This window comes from Pantherophis guttatus, chromosome 2, assembly GCF_059756535.1.
Source record: "Pantherophis guttatus breed Tessera chromosome 2, ASM5975653v1, whole genome shotgun sequence".
NCBI lineage: Eukaryota > Metazoa > Chordata > Lepidosauria > Squamata > Colubridae > Pantherophis > Pantherophis guttatus.
In genome coordinates this window covers 79,303,187-79,327,809 of record NC_142064.1, presented here as the reverse complement: position 1 = coordinate 79,327,809, position 24,623 = coordinate 79,303,187, and positions in this window count along the sequence as shown.

Below are 24,623 nucleotides of genomic sequence, written 5' to 3'. Positions count from 1 at the left end.
ACGTATAACAGTTCATTTAGTGACCTTTCTAAGTTACAGCACTGAAAAAAAGTGACTTATGACCATTTTTCATATTTAGGATTGTTGCAGCATCCCCATGGTCACATGATCAAAATTCAGACGCTTGGCCACTGACTCATATTTATGACAGTTGCAAGTCTCCCGGAGTCATATGATTGGCTTTTGCGACCTTTTGACAAGCAAAGTCAATGGGGAATCTAGGTTCACTTAACAACCATGGTACTAACTTAACAACTGCAATTAACAACTGTGGGAAGAAAGGTTGTAAAATGGGGCAAAATTTACTTAACAACTGTCTCCTTTAGCAACAGAAATTTTGGGCTCAATTGTGGTCATAAGTCAAGGACTACCTGTATTAGATTTTCATCCTGCCTTTATTACTTTACAAGTAATTTAATATAATCTACAAGTAAAATAATGTTCTTAAATACACATGTTTTTATGCAAAAAAAATAAATAAATCTGAGGACAATATAATTATATGAGCCTGTATCACTTCAAATAATCCAGTGTGACATATTGATTTAATATTCTTTAGCAAATACTGGGCGTGAGCTACTAAATTACAGCAATGGAACTTTTATCCAGTTAGATGTATATCCTAGCTACCATGATGCGAATTAATCTCAATACACCAGATTCTAATTTTAATGTTTTCTTTTCATTCTGGCAAATACAATTGATTGACTCCTCCCAAAATACATTAAAACATTTGCCTGGAGTTGCAAAGCCTTGTTCTGTATCTGTCAAAAAAAGCAAAAAAACCCCCACCATCCTGTCCTCTGTGCTTTTCATTCATCTTCATGCTCTCCTTGCTTCTGTATAAATAATAATAATGCTCAGCCTTGTTTACAGGTTTATTATCACTAGTAATTAGCATTTTAATTTGATTTTAAATTAAACTACCGAACTCTGGCTGGTTGCCGACTGTAACAATAAACTTATTATTAGAACTACTCAATTTGTTTTTATGCTCTTGGTTTATGGGGCTGTGTGATATGAGGTTTTTCGGTATTTTTGAATGAAGGATACAGAGTTGAAAAGGGTAACTTGTCTTTGCAGCCTTTGGTTAGTGATTTAATATCTGGAGAGGGTTGGTGATTATTGAAAAAAATTAAAGGTGTTGTTGAATTCCTCTGTGATTATTAAAATTCAGTCTGTATTTTTATAATGGCCTCTCTTACTCAATCCTACGATACTATTGATAATCTCTAAAGGGAAATAAAAATAAAATGAGTATATAAATATATGTAATTCAATATTAATTGGTATCATTTTATTAACAGCCAGGATGTTAATTAGTGTAATGTTAAGTAATAATAGACCAACAAATTACATTCTAAATTGCTGCTTAAATTAGAAGAGATAAGTAAAAGATATAAATTACATGGACTCATAAACTATAACAAAACAAAGTTATGTTTTAATCTATGATACTGATTACTTCAGGAGTGGATCATTTTTTCTGAACATTCTGAACCAATGTTTCCCAATCTTGTCAACTTTAAGAAGTATGGACTTCAACTCCCAGAATTCTCCAACCAGAATTCAGGGTGATGATGGCTCTGCTGACTGGGGAATTCTGGAAGTTGAAGTCCACACAATTTAGAGAGATAGACTAACAAGTTTCCCGACTTTTTCTATGGAATAATTTTTCACCGTATTTTTTGGAGTATAAAATGCACCAGAGTATAAGACGCACCTTAGTTTTTGGGGAGGAAAATAAGAAAAAAGCTCATTGGTAGGTGGATGTCCTCCCGGAATACCTCCAATCAGCTGTTCTCAGAGGTGAATTTTAGCAATTTGTTGGTTGGTATGTGCCTTGCTTTTTTTTCTGCCTCTGAAACTTCTGAAACTCTGCTTCAGAAAAAACTTTTTTTTCTGCCTCTGAAAGCCTCCGAAACAGAGCTTCAATAAAAAAGACTTTTTTTCCTGAGGCTCCGTTTGGAGGCTTTTTTTCTGAAGCTTCTTTCAGAGGCTTTTATTCTGAAGGACTATCTGTACTCTGTTCAATCTCCTTTCTTTGATATATAGATTAACCTCTTCCGATCTGTTGGTTATTGTGTCGTTCTCCAGATTTGTTAGCATACAGTAGTTTGGTTAGAACCTTTACTGATTCTTCTTTTGTTGCTTGCCATATTATTTTAGATAAAAGCCTTTCAGAGGCTTTTTTTCCTGAAGCTCTGTTTAGAGGCTTTTTTTCTGAAGCTTCATTCCTGAGGCTTTTTTTCCGAAGCTACTTTCAGCCTCTGAAATCTGCGAGGCTGTGCGGGGTTACATCAGGAGTATAAGACGCACCCAGATTTTCACTCTCTTTTTTGGGGGGGGGGGAAAGGGGATGTCTTATACTCCAAAAAAATACGGTATATCAGTGCCAACAAATTTAGCCTCATCATGCAAATTGCAAGCAAAGCAAGCAAGGGCATATTGTTTTAATTTAGGAAAGTCACTAACTACAGATTATTTTTTTTAAAGAAGGTTGCACCTTTTTGCAATGGTAGCTTTTTCTATGATATGGTAAAACTGCTCTGCCCAATTTACTAGCAAAAATGTCATATCAATGAACAGATTTTGGAGAGCTTCTGTCTGTTTCCCTGAAATCTGTGCTGTTGGTAGAACGATTAAATTTACTTGTACCAGATTGCTTGGTCTTTGCAGCCAAGTTTAATTTTCATTACTAGTATAAATCTCCTGTTTGCATCTAGAGCATGGAACGAACTCTGTCCAAGAGCCTGATTAATCTCTGCTATATACCATATTTTTTGTTCTGTCTACAGCAAAGTATTTACATCCTGTACGGTGATTCAGATCTCACAAAGGAATCCATTTAAGAACAGCAGTTGTTCTTTTGTTGAGGTATTTTCTCTTAGGCTTTAAAAGACATAAAAATAGTTCATCCATAAAAGCACCTTGAGAAAATATGCTGTAGGTGTCTTTTGGTGACATATTATCATACCGCTGCGTTTAATTAAAGTCTGGAATACCAGTTTCATTAAACATTTAATAAACTAATTCAAAATCCATGTAAGCATGAAAGGATTTAAGCCATACACTACCTGGAATATATCTCTTTTTTCATATTGCCAGAATAGAAGGCGTTCCTGCAGTATGAATACAAGGTACATGCTTGCTAGTTTAAACAGTTGTGAATTCAATTATTGGCTTTATGTGACAACATAAAGAAGATCCACTCTCTGTTTGAGGTTAATCATATTTTACATTTGAATTGATTTAGGATTTCTTACATTCTTATTGGGAGGTCCTTATGAGGGATGCGGTGGCTCAGGGGCTAAGACACTGAGCTTGTCGAGCGAAAGGTCGGCAGTTCAGCGGTTTGAATCCCTAGCACCGTGTAACGGGGTGAGCTCCCGTTACTTGTCCCAGCTTCTGCCAACCTAGCAGTTCGAGAGCACGTAAAAAATGCAAGTAGAAAAATAGGGACTACCTTTGGTGGGAAAGTAACAGCGTTCCATGCGCCTTTGGCATTTAGTCATGCCAGCCACATGACCACGGAGACATCTTCGGACAGCGCTGGCTCTTCGGCTTTGAAACAGAGATGAGCACCGCCCCCTAGAGTCGAGTACGACTAGCACATATGTGCAAGGGGAACCTTTACCTTTACCTCCTTATTGTGTATGTGTGAGTGAGTGAGTGCATGTATGAATGAAAGGAGTGTAAACCAACATCTTAAATGGTTTATCACAGGTAGTCCTCAATTTAACAACAGTTTACTTAGTGACCGTTCAAAGCTACAATGGCAAAAACAAAATTCAGATGCTTGTCAACTGACAGTTGCAGTATCCCGGGGTCATGTGATCACCTTTTGCAAACTTCTGACAAGCAAAGTCACTGAGGAAGCCAGATTCCCTTAACATCCATGTTACTATCTTAACAACTGCATTGATCCACTTAAAAGACTATGTCAAGAAGGTTCATAAAATGGAGCAAAGTTCACTTAACAAATATCTCACTAAACAATATAAATGTTGGGCTCAATTGTGGTCATAAATTGAGGAATGTCTTCGGCTCATAACTTCCTGTGAATAGACGTACATAAGATGGCTCTATGAAAATAGTATTGAACCACCATGAAGTCTAATGTCTTCTATTAAATGTAAAGTAATTATAAATCTACAGCAATTGAAGACTGTAGAAGCTGATTTTTTAAAGACTTAAATTGTACACTGTATTGCTATGAATGTGCAAGAGAAAAATTCTGTTATCACAGCTGGCTAGTCTACATGTAGGACAGATTCAAATATCATTCTCATCCATGAGTGAGGCATGGCACCTGATCACATACAGAATCAGACTATCCCAGTCTCTCCATTTGCTAGAAAAAGAGATTTTGGAATCCTTTGGGGTGGGGAAAAAGGACAAAATACGAGGAGAAAACTATGGACTGAGGTTGGATAAGGATGGATAAGGATTTACCATGCCTTCAGCAACCTCTTCCTAAAATGGAATCTCCCTCAAATCTGGAGTAAGTTCAAGTAAATGAAGCAGAAGACTAAATACTTCGATTTCAAATTATTGGTACAGGTAGTCCTTGATTTATAACAGTTTGTTTAGTGGCAATTCGAAGTTACAACGGCAAAATGAAAAAAAATGACTTGTGACCATTTTTCACACTTACGACCACTGTACCATCCCCACGGCCAAATGATTAAAATTCAGATGCTTGACAACTGTTTTAAAACTATGACTTTGTCTATAATGTCCTTAACAGATAAAATAGTAAGATGTACATGAAAATAACTGATTATAAATCTTGTTATTGCTTTGCCTTCATCCCTGAAAAGACATTTATTGAAAATACAAATATCATCACTAAAATAATAACAAACAGAATGTAACAAAACAGAAAGAGTATTTATCAAAATGATTAGTTTTGATAAAACTAATGTCAGTTTTGATAAAATGATTAGTTTTCCATAGACATTTAGTTAAAGCAACGGCATAAATATTGGCTTTTTAGAAGTGTACCATTTTAGCATTATTGTTGATCATCTACTATATGAGGTCTACTATTCTAATGTGATGCAATAAGATATCTATATCAAAAATTTAAAACCTGGTATGTTTTTTTCCAGTGGTTGAATTCCAATTTTTTTACTACCGGTTCTGTGGGCATGACTTGGTGGGCATGGTGTGGCTTGGTGGGTCTGGCTTGGTGGGCATGGCAGGAGAAAGATACTACAAACTCTCCATTCCCAACCCACTCCAGGGAAAGGATATTGCAAAATCCCCATTCCCTCCCCACTCTGGGGTCAGCCAGAGGTGGTATTTGCTGCCTCTCTGAACAACTCAAAATTTCCGCTACTGGTTCTCCAGAACCTGTCAGAACCTGCTGAATAGCACCCCTAGGTTTTTCCAAGTATTGATTAGTCAATTGTCGGGCTCCAAGACCAGGTTGAATATTATCGCCATTGGATCATAGCAATACTTTGTTTTTTTTGAATATATTACAATTTAAGTTCTATATTTATTTTCTTTTAAAATAAATTAAAAGGTCTTAGTGTCTGAGTTTACAGGTTGAAAATTCTTACCCTAAATGTTGTCTGAAATGTCCAGAAATTCTAATGACCTGAATAATAAATTAAAATAAGAACATCTGGAAAGTTTTAGAAAATGTGGTTGGATGAGCCAGTTTTACCTAGTATTCCCAAACGGCAATAATATGAAACCTTTCAAATTATAAATAAGGCCACTGAAGCATCGCAATCTTTACAAACTGCATCAGCGTACTTCCAAACCACCTGTTGATTTAAAACTCTAAGCTCTTTGAAGTTCATAACCAGCAAAGAAGAAGGTATGATTTACCATAATTTCCCACTGAAGCATTTCCTATAAATCATTTGTCAGAAAAGTCTATTCCTTAAATAGTGAAAGATCGCTAAAAGGCTTCTGGAGTGATTCTCTATCCCTTTGCCTGCGGTGCAAAGGTATAATTGCCATATAATTTTGTTCGGCTCTCAAACACGAGGATCGTTCTGGTTCAAGAAGAGCAGAAAGTCAATTAACCTTCAGAGCTCTCCCACCTGATTCCACTGTAGAACTATCAGGTTTATTTGCAATGCTTACTAGTGCATTGACACACAGGGATGATGAGCCCTGCCTACATATTACAATGTTCAGGTAACCAAAAGGAGCAAGAAGTTTATGTCCACCTCATTTCTTCTGAGGGCTGTGAAGAGCTACCAGGGTGTGGTTGGGTTTTAGAGCAGGGGTGTTAAACTTGAGGCCTGTGAGTGCTTAGATATGGACCACATGCAGTGGTGGGTTGCCCCCAGTTTGGACCAGTTCGCAAGAACCAGCGGGAGGCTCCACCCACTGCCCCGGATATCATCATCGGCGATCTGCGCATGCACAAAAGTAAGGCGTGTGCACGAGCGAAGTGAGCCTGCGTGCACGATGCCATTGTGAACCGGTAGTAAAGGTAAGTAGAACCCACCCCAGCCCATGGGGCCACCCTGGAAACAGCAAAGGATCAGCCCATAGTGCCTCGGCCAGGAAAAACAGAGCTCTTCAGAGCTGAAGAAGCTTCTTGGATGAGAAGCAAAACATTTTCAAAGAAAAAACCAGAAAGTCCAGTTGCCTCTTGAAAAAAGCACCTTTGAGTGCTAAAGTGTGCAGAATCAGATAAGTTAACGATGGAACTCAAAGATAGAGAGGAAACGCTGTCGTGGTTGCACGACAGCTTCCCCAGCACCTGGATGAAACGGTTTATCAGGATCCGTTCCAGTCGGGTTTCAGGCCTGGGTACAGCACAGAAACAGCATTGGTCACGTTGGTTGATGATCTCTGGAGGGCTCGGGACAGGGGTTGCTCCTCTGTCCTGGTCCTATTAGATCTCTCAGCGGCTTTTGATACCATCGACCATGGTATCATGCTGCACCGGTTGGAAGAGTTGGGGGTGAGGGGCACTGTGTTGCGGTGATTCTCCTCTTTTCTCTCTGACCAGTCGCAGTCTGTGTTGACAGGGGGGCAGAGGTCGACCCCAAGGCGCCTTATATGTGGGGTGCCATAGGGGTCGGTCCTCTCGCCCCTTCTGTTCAACATTTATGTAAAGCCACTGGGTGAGATCATCCATGGTTTCGGGGTGAAGTACCATCAGTACACTGATGACACTCAGCTGTACATCTCCACCCCGGACCACCCCAATGATGCCCTTGAAGTGATGTCCCGGTGCCTGGAGGCCGTGTGGATCTGGATGGGGAGAAACAGACTCAGGCTCAACCCATCCAAGACCGAGTGGCTGTGGTTTCCGGTGTCCCGATATAATCAGTTGGTGCCATCACTGACTATTGGGGGCGAGTCGTTGGCCCCCACGGAGAGGGCTCACAACTTGGGTGTCCTCCTGGATTCACGGCTGTCTTTAGAAGAGCACTTGATGGCTGTGACCGGGAGGACTTTTCATCAGGTTCGCCTGATCCGCCAGTTGCGACCCTTTCTAGATTGGGACTTCTTACGCATGGTCACTCATGCCCTCATCACTTCCCACCTGGACTACTGTAATGCTCTCTACATGGGGCTCCCCTTGAGGAGCACCCAGAGGCTCCAACTGGTGCAGAGTGTGGCCGCGCGGGTGGTTATGGGAGCGACGTGGGGCTCCCATGTAACACCTCTCCTGCGCGAGCTGCACTGGCTCCCGGTGGTCTTCCGGGTGCGCTTGAAGGTCTTGGTTACCACCTTTAGATTGCTCCATGGCTTAGGACCTGGATATTTACGGGACCACCTGCTGCCACCAGTAGCCTCTCACCGGCCAGTACGCTCTCATAGAGAGGGGCTCCTCTGGGTGCTGTCGGCCAAACAGTGTTGACTGGCGGCCCCCAGGGGGAGAGCCTTCTCTGTGGGGGCACATACTATTTGGAATGAGCTCCCCCCGAAGATACAGAGGATCCCGGATCTATGCACCTTCCGCCGTGCCCTCAAGACTTTCTTATTTCAACAGGCCGGCCTGGCCTAACTTCTCCTTTTTAATTTTTTAAATTGTAAATTTTAAATCTGTCTTAAGTATTGGGGGTGTTTTAATTTGTTTCGGGGCAAATTTATTTAACGTGGTTTTATATTGTTTCTTTTAAATTTTGTAATCTATGTGTTTTATATTTTGGCTGTTCACCGCCCTGAGTCCTTCGGGAGTAGGGCGGTATATAAATTTAATAAAATAAAATAAAATAAAAATAAAATTTATTACGAAACATGGAATAGATGGTATAATTGGCTGGAAAAGAAATCTAAAATCATGTATAGTGACTGTTAAGAGAAGATATAGTGAAAAGGCAATATTTAATGTGTAGTAGGTATGTATATAATGTAGTGATTATATGAATAAGTATGTAACAAACAAAATACATATGTATACAATTGGCCAAAGGATAAAATGGATATTACTAAAGATGCCGGTATTGGAAAGCTATAAAAGTGTAACTAAGATTTTAAAGATGTAAATGTTGAACAAAAATAAACTTTTAAAAAAAGAAAAAAGCACCTTTGGAACAACCATGACCTGGTTGACATAGACATTTCGACATTGTAGAATTACACAATTACGGAAACTATCAAAAGAAATGTTCTTTCTCTGAAATTTGCTGGCTGAGGAATTCTGGGAGTTGAAGTACATACATCTTAAATTTGCCAAGTTTGAAAAACACTTCTATACAGCTAGTTCTCAACTTACGACCATAATTAGGACAAGAATTTCCATTGTTAAGTAAGGCGGTTGTTAAGCAAGTTGTGCCCAATTTTATGACCATTTTTTTGCCACGGTTTCTGTTAAGCGAATCAGTGAAGTTAAATGACTCACATTGTCATTAAGTGAATCCCGCTTCCCCCATTAACTTTTCTTGTCAGAAAACAGCAAATGGAGCTCACATGACCCTGGAATGGTGCAGCCATCATCAAAACAAAAAAAAAAATGCCACCCCACCATAAAATACATGCTGGTTGCCAGATGCCCAAATTTTGATCATGTGACTGTGGAAGTGCTGCAACGGTTGAAAATGCGAGTACCGTAAGTCACTTTTTCAGTGTCATCGTAACTATGAATGGTCACTAAACCAATGGTTGTAAGTAAAGGACTACCTGTACAGTATTTTCAGATTCATTTCAGTAGGGGCCTCTGCAGTGGTGAGTTCTAACCGGCTTTACTACTGGTTCTCTTCGTGCACGTGCTTTGCGTGCAATCGCCGTGGGCATGCTCACTTCACTTGCATGTGCGTCAAACTTGCGCTCCGCGCAAGCGCATTGGGAATCTGCCCAGCTGAGGTGCAGCAATCCACTCTGCCGCACCTATCAGCTGGGCTAAAAAAGAAGAAATAAAAGGTAAGAATAATAAGGGGGCAGGCGGGAGGGCCCTGCTCCCGGACAAAGAGAACCGGTTCGGTGATGTCATATCATCACTGCTACCGGCTCGGCCGAACCGGGAGGAACCCACCACTGGGCCTCTGCCTCCTGAAGGGACAGCCTCATCTTGTTCAGACTTTGCTCATCTCTTTCTTATTAATTTGTGTATATTTTCTGCATGTTACTTCTTTAAAGACAATAATTTTCATCTCATTATATTCCGGCCTGACTCATAATACCTCTGTGGCACTACCTGGTTGGTTACATTTTCAGAACAGACATGATAGATTCTACTCTAATTACTCTGTTTATTGTTCGTAATGATTTCTGCTCATCCTCTTAATAGAATTAAAATCCGTGGATTAACATCTGGGTGAGTAGGTAAATAAAATCTGTTTCCAAGATATTGTTAATTTATTGGAAATACTAGTGCCCATCTTGCTCCTTATGGCAAACTGTAATTGACAAGAAAGTAATTTTGGTGCATTTAGTTACTTTATAGGGGATTAACTCAATGTACTGTAATATCATTATTGCTAAGCAAGTGCTTCTTTTTATAGTTGTAGAGCCCAATCACCAGGCTCCATCTAAGAATCCACAGAATAATTGCCACAGAATAAAGGATGGGATATGCTTCTGAGAAAATATGGGCAGGATTGGATGCCACAGTTAATTTTACCCAATTACTGTGCAGAATCACTTTCTAAAGCCATCAGATGCCCTGTTCATCAGCTTCACGTCCACAAGTTCTCCTTACATTCCTGTAATTCTCAGGTTGGAAAGCGTAGTGTGACAGATAACATCAGCTTATTACTTCTATTACAATGGAGAGATCTTAGTTCTGTTTCTTCTCCATGCAGAGATGAGTTATCTTATCTTCTGAGATTTGCAGTAATGTTGCCAGGACAAACAAAGCCCTGGGCAAGATGTCTTCTGGGAACCCACATGGGCATTTCTGAATCTCCTGTTTTTCTCTGTCTCTCTCGTTTCACTTCCTGGCACTTTTTTCCCTCTTTCTCTTCCAACCTGTTTTGGTCTTCTCTCCCCCACTACACCAAGCTGTCAAATTGAAAAGCACTGCCCCCTCTCTCTTTAAAACAGCTTGGATATACTGCGAAGGGAAGAAAGAAAAAGAAAAGCTAGCAAGATAAATCCACTTCTGATCTGGGAAGCACTGAAAACAATGACTTATGACTGGTTTTCACATTTACAACCGTTGCAGCACCCCTATGGTCAGGTGATCAAAATGTGGGTGCTTGGCAACTGGCATGTATTTATGACAGTTGCAGTGTCCCAGGGTCATGTGATCACTATTTATAACCTGCCCAGCCGGCTCTGGACAAGCAAAATCAATGGGAGAAGCCAGATTCACTTAACAGCCACACAATTCACTTAATAACTGTGACAAAGTGGTTATAAAATGGGGGTGTAACTCACTTAACAACTGTCTTTCTTAGCAATGAAAATGTTGGGTTCAATTGTGGTTGTAAGTTGAGGACTACCTGTATTACAGAGCAAAATAACACAATATATAAACAAATAAGATGGATGGATGGATGGATGGATGGATGGATGGATGGATGGATGGAGTGTGGGAGAGAGGGAGGGACACTTCCCAATGTTAAATCTAGACTTCTTCCACTTGCTTTTCAGAGTAAACAAAAGTCTTGCATATAACTAATGAGACTAAAGTACTTTCCAAAACTGATTGTAATTCAGGAGATTTCAATGCTACTGATGCATTTGAGCCAAATTATGAAATCAAAAGATGTTTTAATTGAATATATTGCTATTCTAAAATTATAGGCAATCCAAGTTGCCCTTGCAGTAACCTGATTGGCGGTAAGATGCTCTAAATCAGGGGTCCCCAATCCCCAGTCCGTGGACCGGCATTGGTCTGTGGCATGCCAGCAACTGGACCACACAAACAAGTGAAACCCCATCCATGGGATGCAGGTAGCATGTAAAACCATGCCCCCTCCAGTCTGTGGAAAAACCTTTCTCCACAGAACCGGTCCCTAGTGCCCAAAAGATTGGGGGCCGCTGCTCTAAATAGGAGGTATCCAATCTTGGCAACTTTAAGATTTGTAGAGTTAAACTCCCAGAATTCCCTAGCCAACAAAGTTGCCAAGGTTGGTCACCCTTGCTCTAAAGATTGCTATCTGAATTGTCCATGACTTAAAAAAAAACAAAACCATTTTTCTTTTTTTTTTCAGATTCAGGTTGACCAAGAATGTTTATTGTATGGATAAGAATCAATATCTTTTGAATATACCATCAACAATTCAGAAACTATAAACAAGAGAAATATGCTTTGTACAACATGTTATATTATATTTGGGGCAAATTTATTAATTCCTGGGGAATGTAACATTGACTCTTTTCTTTTTGTGCTTTAAATGTGCAGAAAGCACTGTTTTTGTGTTAGTGGGCTTTTAATACTATATGATGCTCTCTCTCTCTCTCTCACACACACACACACACACGCACACACACACACACACTGCTCTTAAATCAGTGGTGAGTTGCCCCCCCAGTTTGGACCGGTTCTATAGAACTGGTAGTAAAACTGGCGGGAGGCTCCGCCCACTGACCCTGACGTCATCAGAAGCAATCTGCACATGCGCAGAAGCAAGGCACGTGCGTGAGTGAAGCGAGCGCGCGCACAATCCCATTGCGAACCAGTAGTAAAGGTAAGTAGAACTCACCCCTGTCTTAAATGTTTTGTAATTTTCTGCCCGTCTGTTTCATGTTCAGTTTTAATTAAAATTTTTGTACTACCTGTGCCTACAGTGAGACAAGTTGCAATATATAACTAAATGAATAAGTAGCTATCTTTTTGCGACAACTTCATGTTTTTTCCATTAAAGTGGCTTTCTTATTGCTTTTATTTGGCTATAAACTAGGTACAATCTTAGTTAACCATTGATTCTTCTAATATTTCCTAATGTCAATTGGATTTGGTGTCAATACAGCCTGCAGAGGATGACTATATCTCTTTGTTTTGCCGCTCTATCTGATTTCTGGGTTGATGAGATACAAAAAACAAAAGTGATAGAAAATCTGGCATTAGTTTATTTTTTAACAAGATGAGACATAGCCCATAAGAAACAAAAAAAATTCGGCTGAAGTAAAATGTTCAGCTAAGAAGATAAATATCATAAGTAATAAGAAATCTCAGGAGCAAATTAAATATGCCAAAGAATTTTATCTTGCCACTAAACACCTGTTTCAATTTAGCGATAAATCTGTCACCAGAGACTATTCCCCACTTTTTTTATATTCTTCTCAAATTTATAACATGAAACTGAAAACTACTTCAAGAAAGATAAAAATCCCCAATAACTCCAGAATCTATTCCTGAGTATTCCTATAACAGAACAGAAATGTTCCTCCGTTCTTAAAATCCAGGGGTTCCCCCCCTAAGGACGGGGGGGGGGGACCCTGGATTTTAAGAATAGATATAAGTTAATGGATATAAGAATGGATATAACCCAAAACAGTGTTTCATTCATGAAGCTTCTACTCGTACAAAGGGAATAGGGAGGTGTTTTTTACTGATTATCTCTTCTCTTGAAATCCCCACTGCTATTTCGTCCACCCTTCTGGGGGAGGGGGGGTGTCCCAAAAATACCAGGACCATATTTGGCACCTATATGTGACTAAAAAGGAAGAAGTACAGATAGTCCTTGACATATGACCACAGTTGAGTTCAGAATTTATGTTGCTAAGTGACAAATTTGTTAAGCCAGTTTTGCCTAGTTCTTATAAGACTTTTCTTGCCACATTTGTTAACTGCATTTGTTAGATTAGTAACACGGTTGTTAAGTGAATCTGGCTTCCCTGTTGACTTTGCTTGTCAGAAGGTTGCAAAAGGAGGTCACATTACCCTAGGACATTGCAACCATCGTAAATATGAACCACTTGTTAAGCATCTGAATATAACTCACGTGACCACGGGGATGCTGCAATGGTCATAAGTGTGAAAAATGGTCATAACTCATTTTTTTCAGTGCCATTGTAACTTTGGCCACTAAATGAATTGTTGGAAGTCGAGGACTACCTGTAATCTCCCCACCCACCTACCTATCCCTCTCAGCTTTTTCTACCATCAGAATTTCTCTCTTTGATTTTTCTGCCATTTCTACATACGCCTTTTGTATGGGTCTATGACAATTCGATACGGCCAACTTGCCATGGCCAACTCCATGGCCAACTTGCTACAGCCAACTTGCCATGGCCAACTCGCTGCAGGGCAACACCAAGGAGTCTTGGTGGCGCAGCGGATTAAAGTGCTGTTAAGTAGCACTTAGCTGCCAGTTGCCTGCAATTACTGCAAGTTCAAATCTCACCAGGCTCAAGGTTGACTCAGCCTTCCATCCTTCCGAGGTAGGTAAATTGAGGACCCGGATTGTGGGAGCAATAAGCTGACTTTGTATAAAAAGAACACCGCTTTGGGGGGGGGCGAAAGCCCTACTAAGCAGGTATATACAAAAAATATGAAGGCTGTTGCTTAACGCATTGTAAGCCACCCTGAGTCTCCGGAGAAGGGCGGCATATAAATCGAACCAATAAATAAAATAAATAAATAAACTCAGTGGAGGACAAGAGTTTTGCTAATATCAAAGAAATGGTGGAATAGAATTATTAAAGAAAGGATGCAAAAGGAGGGTCAGAATGAAATGTGAATGGCAAAAATAATTTTTATTTATTTTAAATAATTGAATAGAATTGTTAAATTGTCCCACAACGAGTTGTCTCACAGTGAGTTGGCCGCAGCGAGTTGGCTGTGGCAAGTTGTCCCATTTCCTTTTGTATGCTGAACTCAACTTTTATTGCCTTTAATTTCAAATAAAAAGGGAGACTATTTAAAATGTTTCCTCCAACCACTCTGTAATCTCCTTTCAAGATCCTTTCTCCTCTTTCTTTAAGAGGTCTAATGGTTTACAGCCTCAAACTCAATAATTGTTTCCTTATTTAAAGCTGGTTCGGTGCTTAACAAATTCTCTCAGATGAGCTAGAAATTGTCTAGGCTCCTCCGGCAGCTGGTCCAAACACTTCAATTAACAGATGTTGCAACTGCACCTATCACCAGCTGTGCTCAAATGTAAACCGATATTTATTTGTAAATAGCTCACAAGCCAGTAGACCAAAAAGCCAAAGGCCTCAACTGCCACGTAGCACATTAAAGAGGAGAGATGGCGGGGGAGGATAGTGCCTTAGATAAAAATGAACATTTTTATGCAATTTAAAATTACAGAGAGTTTTCATTCTTCAAGGCATGCAGCTATTGAAAACAATAAAACAGCTGGGTAGACAACCGAAAATACCGAAAGTGATTTGTAGCTCAAAAAGCCTTCTATTGAGAAGCAATAATGTTTTTTAAAAAAACACTATTTTTAATACGAAGTTATCGAATTGTCCATCCTATTCAATATCCCCTCTTAATCTAAAATCCAACTGACCATGGTCGCCATTCAACTTTATTGCTTCTGTCACGTGCATTCACAATTCAGTCAGTCTAAGATCAAAACAATCCCTACAACGAAATCTGAGAAACACACCCATATACATACGATACATAATCTGGTCACAGAATTCCAGGAAAGAAAATTGGGCTGTGTTCAACGAGTGTTCATAATTTAATTGGAGGCCCTAATAGTTAGGTCACTTTAAAATCAGCTAAAACTAATCGATAAAAATAGGGAAAATATTGTATCTCAGTAAAACCAGATATGGCTACATTGACTCAAGTGGGATTTGAAGCCAAATATACTTAATATATTTAGCGGCTAAGATGCTGCGCTTGTCGATCGAAAAGTCAGCAATTCAGCGGTTCGAATCCCTAGTGCCGCGTAATGGAGTGAGCTCCCGTTACTTGTCCCAGCTTCTGCCAACCTAGCAGTTCGAAAGCACATAAAAAATGCAAGTAGAAAAATAGGGACCACGTTTGGTGGAAAGGTAACTGCCTTTGGAATTTAGTCATGCCAGCCACATGACCACGGAGACATCTTTGGACAGCGCTGGCTCTTCGGCTTTGAAATGGAGATGAGCACCGCCCCCTAGAGTCGGGAACGACTAGCACATATGTGCGAGGGGAACCTTTACCTTTACCTATACATGTCCCAGGATAATGTTGCCAGATCCAATCTGAGTAGGTCACTGAGACCGAAGGTTTATTCTTCCAAGTTTTTGTGCACGTGTTGGAGCCCATAACTTTTCCATAAGAATTTTTCCATAATAAGAGAGAGAAATTCCCTGAAGATGGGCTCCAGGATGAGTCCAAAAGCTTGGAAGAATAAACCTTTGATCCTGGTGACCTACTGAGACTGGATCTTGCAAGTGTCATTTCACAGAATGTGAAAATTCTGGCATTGACATCTCTTGACTCTAAGGAAGACTGCTTTGGTTTTAAAGCCTAGGTTTGAGAAAATACTAGCTAAGGTCTTTTTTTTCTCATTAGTATCTTGTAATGACAAGAGACAAAGCCATGAAACATATGTCTTTCTATTGTGCAACTATTATAAGAATACAACAAATTAGCATTCTCTACTCAAATAATGTGGGGAAAATGATTGATCCTGTGGCATTAAGATATGCTAGAAATAATGACAAGAGACTTGGGAACGCTTGCCTTGTCATTGTAAAACAACAGCAACAAGAATAAATGTGTTATTTCTGGACAATTGGCTTTCAGTAACTGTATCTGTTTTCAAAAATTTGGAGTTCATATGGTGGGAAAGAAAGACGATAAAGAAAAAGACATTTTTTTGCTGTAATCTGAAAATCCGGTAATAAATGGCAACTTTGAATCAGTATAAAAATTCACTAACTTTCTTAAAAGGACCTTTGTCAGACCACTAGGTAAACCAGACTAGGATATCAACTCACAGGAAGGCTAAAGCTTATTTTATCGGCATTGGCTGTAAAGACAGAATCTTGCAAGTCTGATAGTACTATACATCCCCTCCTTATACTCCAGTGAATCAAGAAGGCATCTGCCTGAGCCTCTTCCACATATTATCTTAGTCCTCTGGACTTGTTCCTTCTCTTCCCTCTTCCCAGCAGGCAGGTAAGTGGCTGCTGTTGGCTGAGGGAGCGGGCAAGGGATTGCAAGACTGACTGGGAAACTGTCACAGAACCCTGAAAATGAAGATCATGTGACCACAGGAGCAGTCCAGCAGTGCAACAGCCACTAGTAGCACTGAAGCAGCCATACCTTTCCCAAATTTCCTTTTCCTGGGAGTCATGGGTCCCAGATTTTGGATACATTCTGAAAGTTAATGGTGCTGGTCAAGAAGGAGGCGTGGAGGTCACAGAGGTATGTGAGAGATGGTGCACAAGTTGGGAATCGCATGCAGGTGGATGATGTGGGTTGGGAAGGGCACCTGAGGTGCTTGGGAGTGTGAGAAGTCGGGGACTGCCTGCAGATGGTGGTAGCACAGCTCAGGAATGGTAGGGGTGCCAAAGAGGTGCTATGGTTCAGGGAAGGTGGGCAGGTCGGGGAGGGTATATGGAGGTGTGCATAAGGTGCTACACAGATAAGGGAAGTTTCAGGGAGTAGCATGGGTCATGAAGGATCCATGGGGCATGCAAGAGATAAGGAAAATGTGGGGAAGGGAACAACACATGGTGGAGGAGCATGCAAGGGGTCATGGGCCAGGAAAGGTACATGTGGGCTCCTTCCATCCTTCCCTTTCCTTTTCAGGAAGCACGTAAGTGACTGTTGCTGAACAGGAGGGAGCAAAGCATTGTGAGACTGGCTGGGAAACTGATATAGAACATTGAAAATAAAAATCGCATGACATAGTGGCAGCCCAGCAGCAGCCAGAAGCAGAAATTTGGGGCAGCTGCCACAACTTCCCCAAATTTCATTCTCTCAGAAGTCATGGGTCTTGGACTTTGGACATATTCAATAAATTAGCCCATCTGAGTTACCTTTGTTCAAAAATTGTTTTCCTATGATGAGTTGTTTCACCCAGGTAAAAGTGATGACATTACATTGTTAATTCTGGAACATTGTGTGCCGTAAGATAGCTGGAGATGCACAACCATGAGATGCCAAAGAAAAATTCTTTCATGAAATAAGTATTATTTTTTTCCACTAAATTTCTGTACGTCTGTTCTGCCTCCAGGGCATAAATCTTTGTGATTACTTTGTGATTAAATGGGGATTCTTCATTTCAGCAAATAAAGTACTGTCACCTGCTGGCAATTGATGGAAATGAATTTATTTGGTGGCCCCATATTAGAAATATGATAAGTAATGCTACGTAAGATTAAGTCTCATTAAACCCATGAAGGTTGCTTCCGGAGTAGATTTGAATTGGCTTGAAAAAAACAACTATAATTCGGGACATTTTCAAACACCAGGGCACAGGAATTATAAAGATCTGATGTCAAAGACTTTGCTGCTTCCATTCTTCCCTTTCGTTTTAAATTAAATCTGCAGTTTGCAGTTTCATTTTTGATTTTTTTTCCCCCTCCAATTGCATTTTGCGGCATTTTTCAGATTTCAGAAAATAACATTCATTTCAAAGACTGCCCTTAGAAAATAGTAAATAAATAAAGGAAGACAAATAACAAGCACTAAGAAAACCAGTAAATTAGTAAAAGGACATTGTGCAGAATTTGGTTAGATATTTTTGGCTCGGCTCCGAACACAGTTCTTAGACAGAAAATGCTTGTGGCTAGAAAAGCTCCAGGCAATTATTCTTATTAACTGAGGGCATTGCATACATTCTTGTGCTACTGCTTTTTACATTTGCTTAGGATTGTGAGCATTTATGTAAACAAAAGTGTTTTAGCCGCTGTTCACTGAGGTACGATACGGGTAGTCCTCAACTTAGAACAGTTCATTTAGTGACCATTCAAAGTTACAATGGAGCTGAAAAAAGGGACATTACTGTTTTTCACACTTACAACCATTGCAGTATCCCCATGATCATGTAATAAAAATGCAGTTGTTTGGCAACTGGTTCATATTTATGACCATTGCTGTGTCCCAAGGTCATGTGATCCCTTTTTGGACCTTCTGACAAACCAAGTCAATGGGGAAGCCAGATTCATTTAACAACTGGGTTACTAAATTAACAACTGCAGTGGTTCACTTAACAATTGTGGCAAGAAAGGTCATAAAATGGAGCAAAACTCACTTAGCAAATGTTTCACTTAGCAACAGAAATTTTGGGCTCAATTGTGGTCGTAATTTGAGGATTACCTGTACATCTTGATTCTCTTTTTGCAATTTTTTTTCACCTTATGCCTAAATTTTGTATTGTATGTCTTTTGTTGGGATCAATATCTACCTATCAATGGTTTTTTTTAAATCCAGATTAAAAGTGGAGCTGAATGGATAAGCAGTATTTCACATATAGCAATGGCAACTCATACATAACGAGAATGCCATTTCTCGATGTTTCATAGCTATGAAAACATTTTTTCCATTGTACTACATATGGTGTGAGCAAATTGTCCCAGGAGATTTTTGTCAATTTTTCCATAAAACCAAACCATACCAAGCTGTGACTTACTGTAAGTTGGTTTTACAGAGATCCAGATACGAGGCCAAGAAAGTAGGGTATATCAGTACCATTTGGAACAAATTGTTAGTACCTAATTATTACAACAGAGGAATAATAATGGGGGGAAAGTAATTGGTGCAAGTCGCTTACTAAAGGAATTCTTGGCCTTCAGACTGAAATGCACATATTAGATTACACCTGATGTTGATCACATTTAAAATTCATGTGCTTCAAATATGAAAAATATGAGGGATTCTTTTTTAAAAAAAACAACCATTAAAATAACCTTAATAAAGAATTTTACAATTTTCACTGGAATTCTCTTGGAAGAAAAATGACTGTTACCCAGATTTCAAGAGACCATTGTCTGAAAGAATTCCTCTTGCTGATCCTAAAAATCCATTTACCCATTCTCAAATCTATCTACCCCAATGCTGTCAATACGTCTTCATTTTACCACATTTAAAATAAAAATTATCACAAGAATGGCAGAAGGCAACCCTCTCTGCCACCGCACTTTCTTCTTGAGCCTATTTCAACCATATTATAGGAAGGTTTGTAGCGCTTCGTCTTCTCCGTTTGAGGGCTCCTTGGTGCCCTATGAGCTTGGTTGTATTCTTGCAGATGTTTCGTTACCCAAATTAGGTAACATCATCAGTGCTAGTCAATTTACCCTCGGTCCTAAACGGAATGCCTGGTATTGTCTTAAATATTACTGTCATCAATAAAAGGAGGTTGTCAGGTAAATGATCCTAAGACATTTGTAGCTGTGTGGTTCTTACGAAACTGGCCTATGTCAAAGTACAAAGAAAATTTAAAGTACCAAATAGTGCAAAGAAAATTGAAAGTACAAAGAAAATTGAAAGCATTTCTTCAGTAGCTGCTTACAGTTACAGGCTGTATAGATTATTTCATCAATGACATATGCTGACTCTATCCCGAATTAAGGGAATGCAGGATGGTAAAAAAGGGAGTTTTATATGTCTTGTGTGAAAATATTCTTTCAAAGAAAGCAAGGAAGAAAAGAAGGATATCATGTGCTTCTAAATATTTCAGGTTAGATGTTTGTTGTCTAAAAGTCCCAGTGATCTCACTTTCTGGTGTTATCTACGTTTACATTAATAGCACCACCATCCTTGCTCAATTTCAGATAAAAAAAATGTTGGTGTATAAAACTGGCCTGCAAGAATGTTCTTAAGGGTCTTTTAGTTGCCAGCCTCCTTTACAATAAGGGATTTGAAGCTTTTTCCCTTTCCACTCCTCCGGTTCAGACAGCACATCTTTAAATCTTTACCTATGAACATTTATGAGGGCTCTCAGACAGGCTTGGCTTAAAGCCATTGACCTCTGTGGCCTGTCTTATTGACCAGAACGCAGCATCCTCAGCCCACATACTATCTGTCTCTTTTTATCTTTCTGTAAGAAGAGGAAATGGCTCTTCAGATTACCAGGAACACAGTAATAAAGACAGGAGTTACTTTTCCATTCTCTTGGGGGGGGGGCGTGCAGGGGGGGCTAGCCCTTAGAGGAAGCTTATGAAGATAGTCTGCAGACAAAGTTTTGACTGCCTTCCTCCATTCACTCATTTGAGAACAAGCCTCTCTGGAAATTGGTGCATTTGCAACATGTAATTACCACACGAGTGACATTGTTTATGGCTAATCAATAGCAGATAAGATGGAGTGTAGCTCAGTCAGGGTTGACTTACAGTAATCCCCAAGAGAGCACTTAGTAATGTCCAATCTGTGAAACCACTGCAATTTCAAACATCTGCATTCAGGGCACATAGTCCGTAAATATTCACCCGTTGGCTTCCGTGCTCATGAATGAAACTCGTTGCTTTGCTTATTTATTCATCTTATTTATCCGTTGCTTCACTCGTAGCTTAGTCCATTGTGCACGCAGATATTTTCTCCATCACTTCTGCAGCTTCTGGCATTACCATTTTAAAAGGTGCAGCTGATCAGTACAGCCGATCCATCTTTCCTTCTTTAATTAATTTTTTTCCCCCGATAAGAGCAGAAATGGAAGAAGAGGTGGCCCTCTCATACAAAATTCCACGCTCGAAGGAGGAAGATGGCAAAATTAAAGCACTATCTTGGAAACAGGGTTAGTTATTCAGATGCCACAACAGCTCTCTGTCTCGTTTATTATAACTGCTTGAAGAAATAAACCATGCCATTCTCACAATTTAAAGTATGCAGAATCACCCAAAGTCAAAAGTTGATGGAGTTAGCAGAGATAGCTAAATTGACTGCTTTGGTTAAAGAAAATATAATTTTGTTTCGATTTGGAAATTACTTTAGGTCTTTGTGTTTGAAAACAATGGAACTTTGATTTTAGGTTTTGCTGATTAGATAGGTTTGTTCTTACAGAAAGGGCTATTGTATATTATTATGAAAAAGTTAAAAGTTGAGGTTGTATGTTATTACCAGTGGTGGGTTCCTCCCGGTTCGGCCCGGTTCTCCCGAGCCGGTAGTGGTGATGATATGATGTCACCGAACCGGTTCTGCCCACCCGCCTCCCCACGGCCCACCCCACCCCCTGTGCCCCACCCATCCCCCGCATTATTCTTACCTTTTATTTGGCCCTACCCCCAATCTATTGAGTCCAAGCTGATGGCTAGAGGGGAAAAACTGTTTAAACTCTTGCTGCGGGGCTTCAAAGGGCCGCCCTACAGCTGATCAGTGGTAAAAGAAAACAAATGAGTAGATCAGTGCCTGCAAAAATAAATGGGTAGACCAGTGCCTGCAAGAAATAAATGGGTAGATTGGTACAGCTCTGCAAGCAGTTAAACGCCTGGTAGACCAGTACCTCTGCTAAATCTTAAATAATTGTCACATGACCATCAAGCCATGCCCACAAAATAAGCCATGCCCACAAAACCAGTAGTAAAAAATTTTAGAACCCACCCCTGGTTATTACCTTATTCTACTGTGCCAAAAGGAATTGGAAGTCAATGCCTTTCTTTTTCTTCTCCCCTTAAACCCTGCAGTTTTCCCTTTTCCATTATTTTCCCTTTATTTTCATTTTTCTTGGTATTTTATATTTTGCTAAACTAATAAAAAGTACTTGAATCTCAGAATCACCCAAAATTAAATGCAGCATTGAGCAAGCTAAGAAAATAAAGGGCAAATAAGAGAAATGCAAAACAATCTCAGCTAGTCATCCTTTTTCTCTATTTGGCTTCTTTCCCATTTATCTTTCACATCCACTGTCCTTTCGTATAACTAAACCTTTCCAGAAAGATTAGAAAGTGAATGGCTGAAGTAAATTGATAAGTCTATCCGTTTACCCAAGTAAAACAAAATCTGTTTTCAAAAAGATGCCTGCTTTTTTTGTCCTTGAACTGGAGAGATTGAGCTAATTTCCCAAAACATTCTATGTCCACTTTTGCAGGCCAGCTTTGAATGGGGAGACCTGTTTTAGTGTGCAAATAATCTATAAGCTCTATTCCTCCAGACTGCAGGCAGAATAAAAAGACTCCCTGGTTTAGATATAGACGGCTTGACTTACCTGCATTATTCTCTTCTCCCAATTTATCTGCTTTGTTTTCTATTATCTCTGTATTGCTAATTTACTCTCTTTCTCTCTGGTTCAGTCTCCCACCCTCATTTGCTCACATTGTCCTGCCATGCAATTTGCAAAAAAACCCCTACATTTCAGTGGACAAAAGAGATGACTTCAAACAACGTGAGGACAATTAGCCAGTGGAACAGCTTGCCTTCAGAAGTTGTGGGTACTTCATCCCTGTGGGTTTTAAAGAAGAGACTGGACAGCCACTTGTCTGAAATGGTATAGGACCGTGATGGCGAACCTATGGCACGTATGCCACAGGTGGCACACAGAGCTATATCTGTGGGCACGCTAGCGTTGCCCTAGCTCAACTCCAGCACACATGCATGTGCCGGCCAGCTGATTTTCGGGCCTTCTGGGCCCACCGAAAGTTGGGGAAACAGGATGTTTCCGGCCTCTGGAGGGCCTCCGGGGGAGGGGAGGCCATTTTCGCCCTCCTAGATAGCCTCTGGAGCCTGAGGAGGGTGAAAAATGGGCCTTCTGGGCCTACTAGAAGTCGGGAAATGGGCTGTTTCCAGCCCATGGAGGGTCTCCAGGGCGGTGGGGAAGGCCATTTTTGCCCTCCACAGAGTCCAAGAAAGCCACTGGAGCCTGGGGAGGGCGAAAAACGGGCCCACCGGGCCCACCGGGCCATCACGTGCCAAAAGTGGGGGGAGCGTGGGGTGCATTGAATTATGGGTGTGGGTACGTGCACACGACCCGCTCCCCCTCTTTTGGCACATGATGGCAAAAAGGTTAGCCATCACTGGTATAGGATCTCCTGCCTGAGCAGGGGGCTGGACTAGAAGACCTCCAAGGTCCCTTCCAACTCTATTCTGATTCCATTGGAACACGGCACTTAGGGAAATAGTTTCAACTGGTACTTAAATGATTAAGTAGTTTCTCTAGCTTTTGCTTTGACCAAAGCCTACATAGATTGCGTTAAAATCTCACGTTTGGCATTTTGCACTGGACAAGTGTACATTTGAATTCTGAACAGTTTCAATTATATCTGATTTTGTTGGGAGCAATGGCTGAAATGAAGTAAAACTCAATTATTTGCAAGCGTCACATTGAAAAACTGTACTGCTGGCATCCAAACTTTTTTTTTCCTCCTGTATTCTTGCTTGTGGAACTGAAGGAAGAAAATTACCCATCATCCAATTTAGAGTGGAGACCACACATAAACTTGCTTGAGCCAAATTTATCTGAACAGCAACAGAGACAGATTACAGGATTCAAACCACTGAAGGAGGTTACAAGCAACCTTTATATACAAGTAGTCCTCGACTTATGACCATAATTGAGCCCAGAAATTATGGTCATATGTCATGATGGTTGTAAAACAAGTCAACACATAGCCAGGCCTCCTTTTACAACCTCTTTTGTCATGGTTGTTAAGCATATGCCATGGTCATAAAGCAAAGCTTGTGGTTTGTTAACACTATGGATATTAAGCGAACCTCTTGTTTACTATGGGACATTTTTTTTCCAGAAACAGGAAGTAAACGTTGGTTTCTGGGGGGGGGGAAAGGGGGGGGGAAGCCACGCAGAGTTGTTGGATATGAGATGGGAGGCAAATAAATTTTATAAATAAATAAATAAATAAATAAATAAATAAATAAATAAATAAATAAATAAATATGGTCATGTGATCGGAAGGCACTGTAGGACAGCTGTAAATGCGGGCCAGTTGCCAAGCATCCAAAATCTGGTCATGTAACTACAAGGAGGGGCAAACTTCAGAACTGGGTAGTAAGTAGCTTTTGGACGTGGGCCTGTCATAACTTCAACGGTCGCTAAGTAACCGGTCATAAGTCAAGGACTACCTATAGTTGTATAATAAATGCTGACTAGTAATGATGTCAAATGTCAATCATAACATGGGTTAGATTTTCTGCTTACAGCTCATAGTGCTTATAAAACAGAATATTAACTGGAAGTCAGCACTAGTTGGCTTTTGCGATTAGTTATTCCTAGTGCCTGTTTAAAAATACTAGTACTGATTTAAGATAATTTGTGAGCCAGAATCTTCAAAAAGCTAAGCAAGCTATTGAAGCACCTTACCTGAATTCAGGGATCTTGAGTTTGGAAGTTTTGGTTTGGGCAACTCCTTCACTTTTATCTAGCTTTTAATAAGATTTTTCACTGGGTTGGCTTTCCTTTATTGATAGCTCT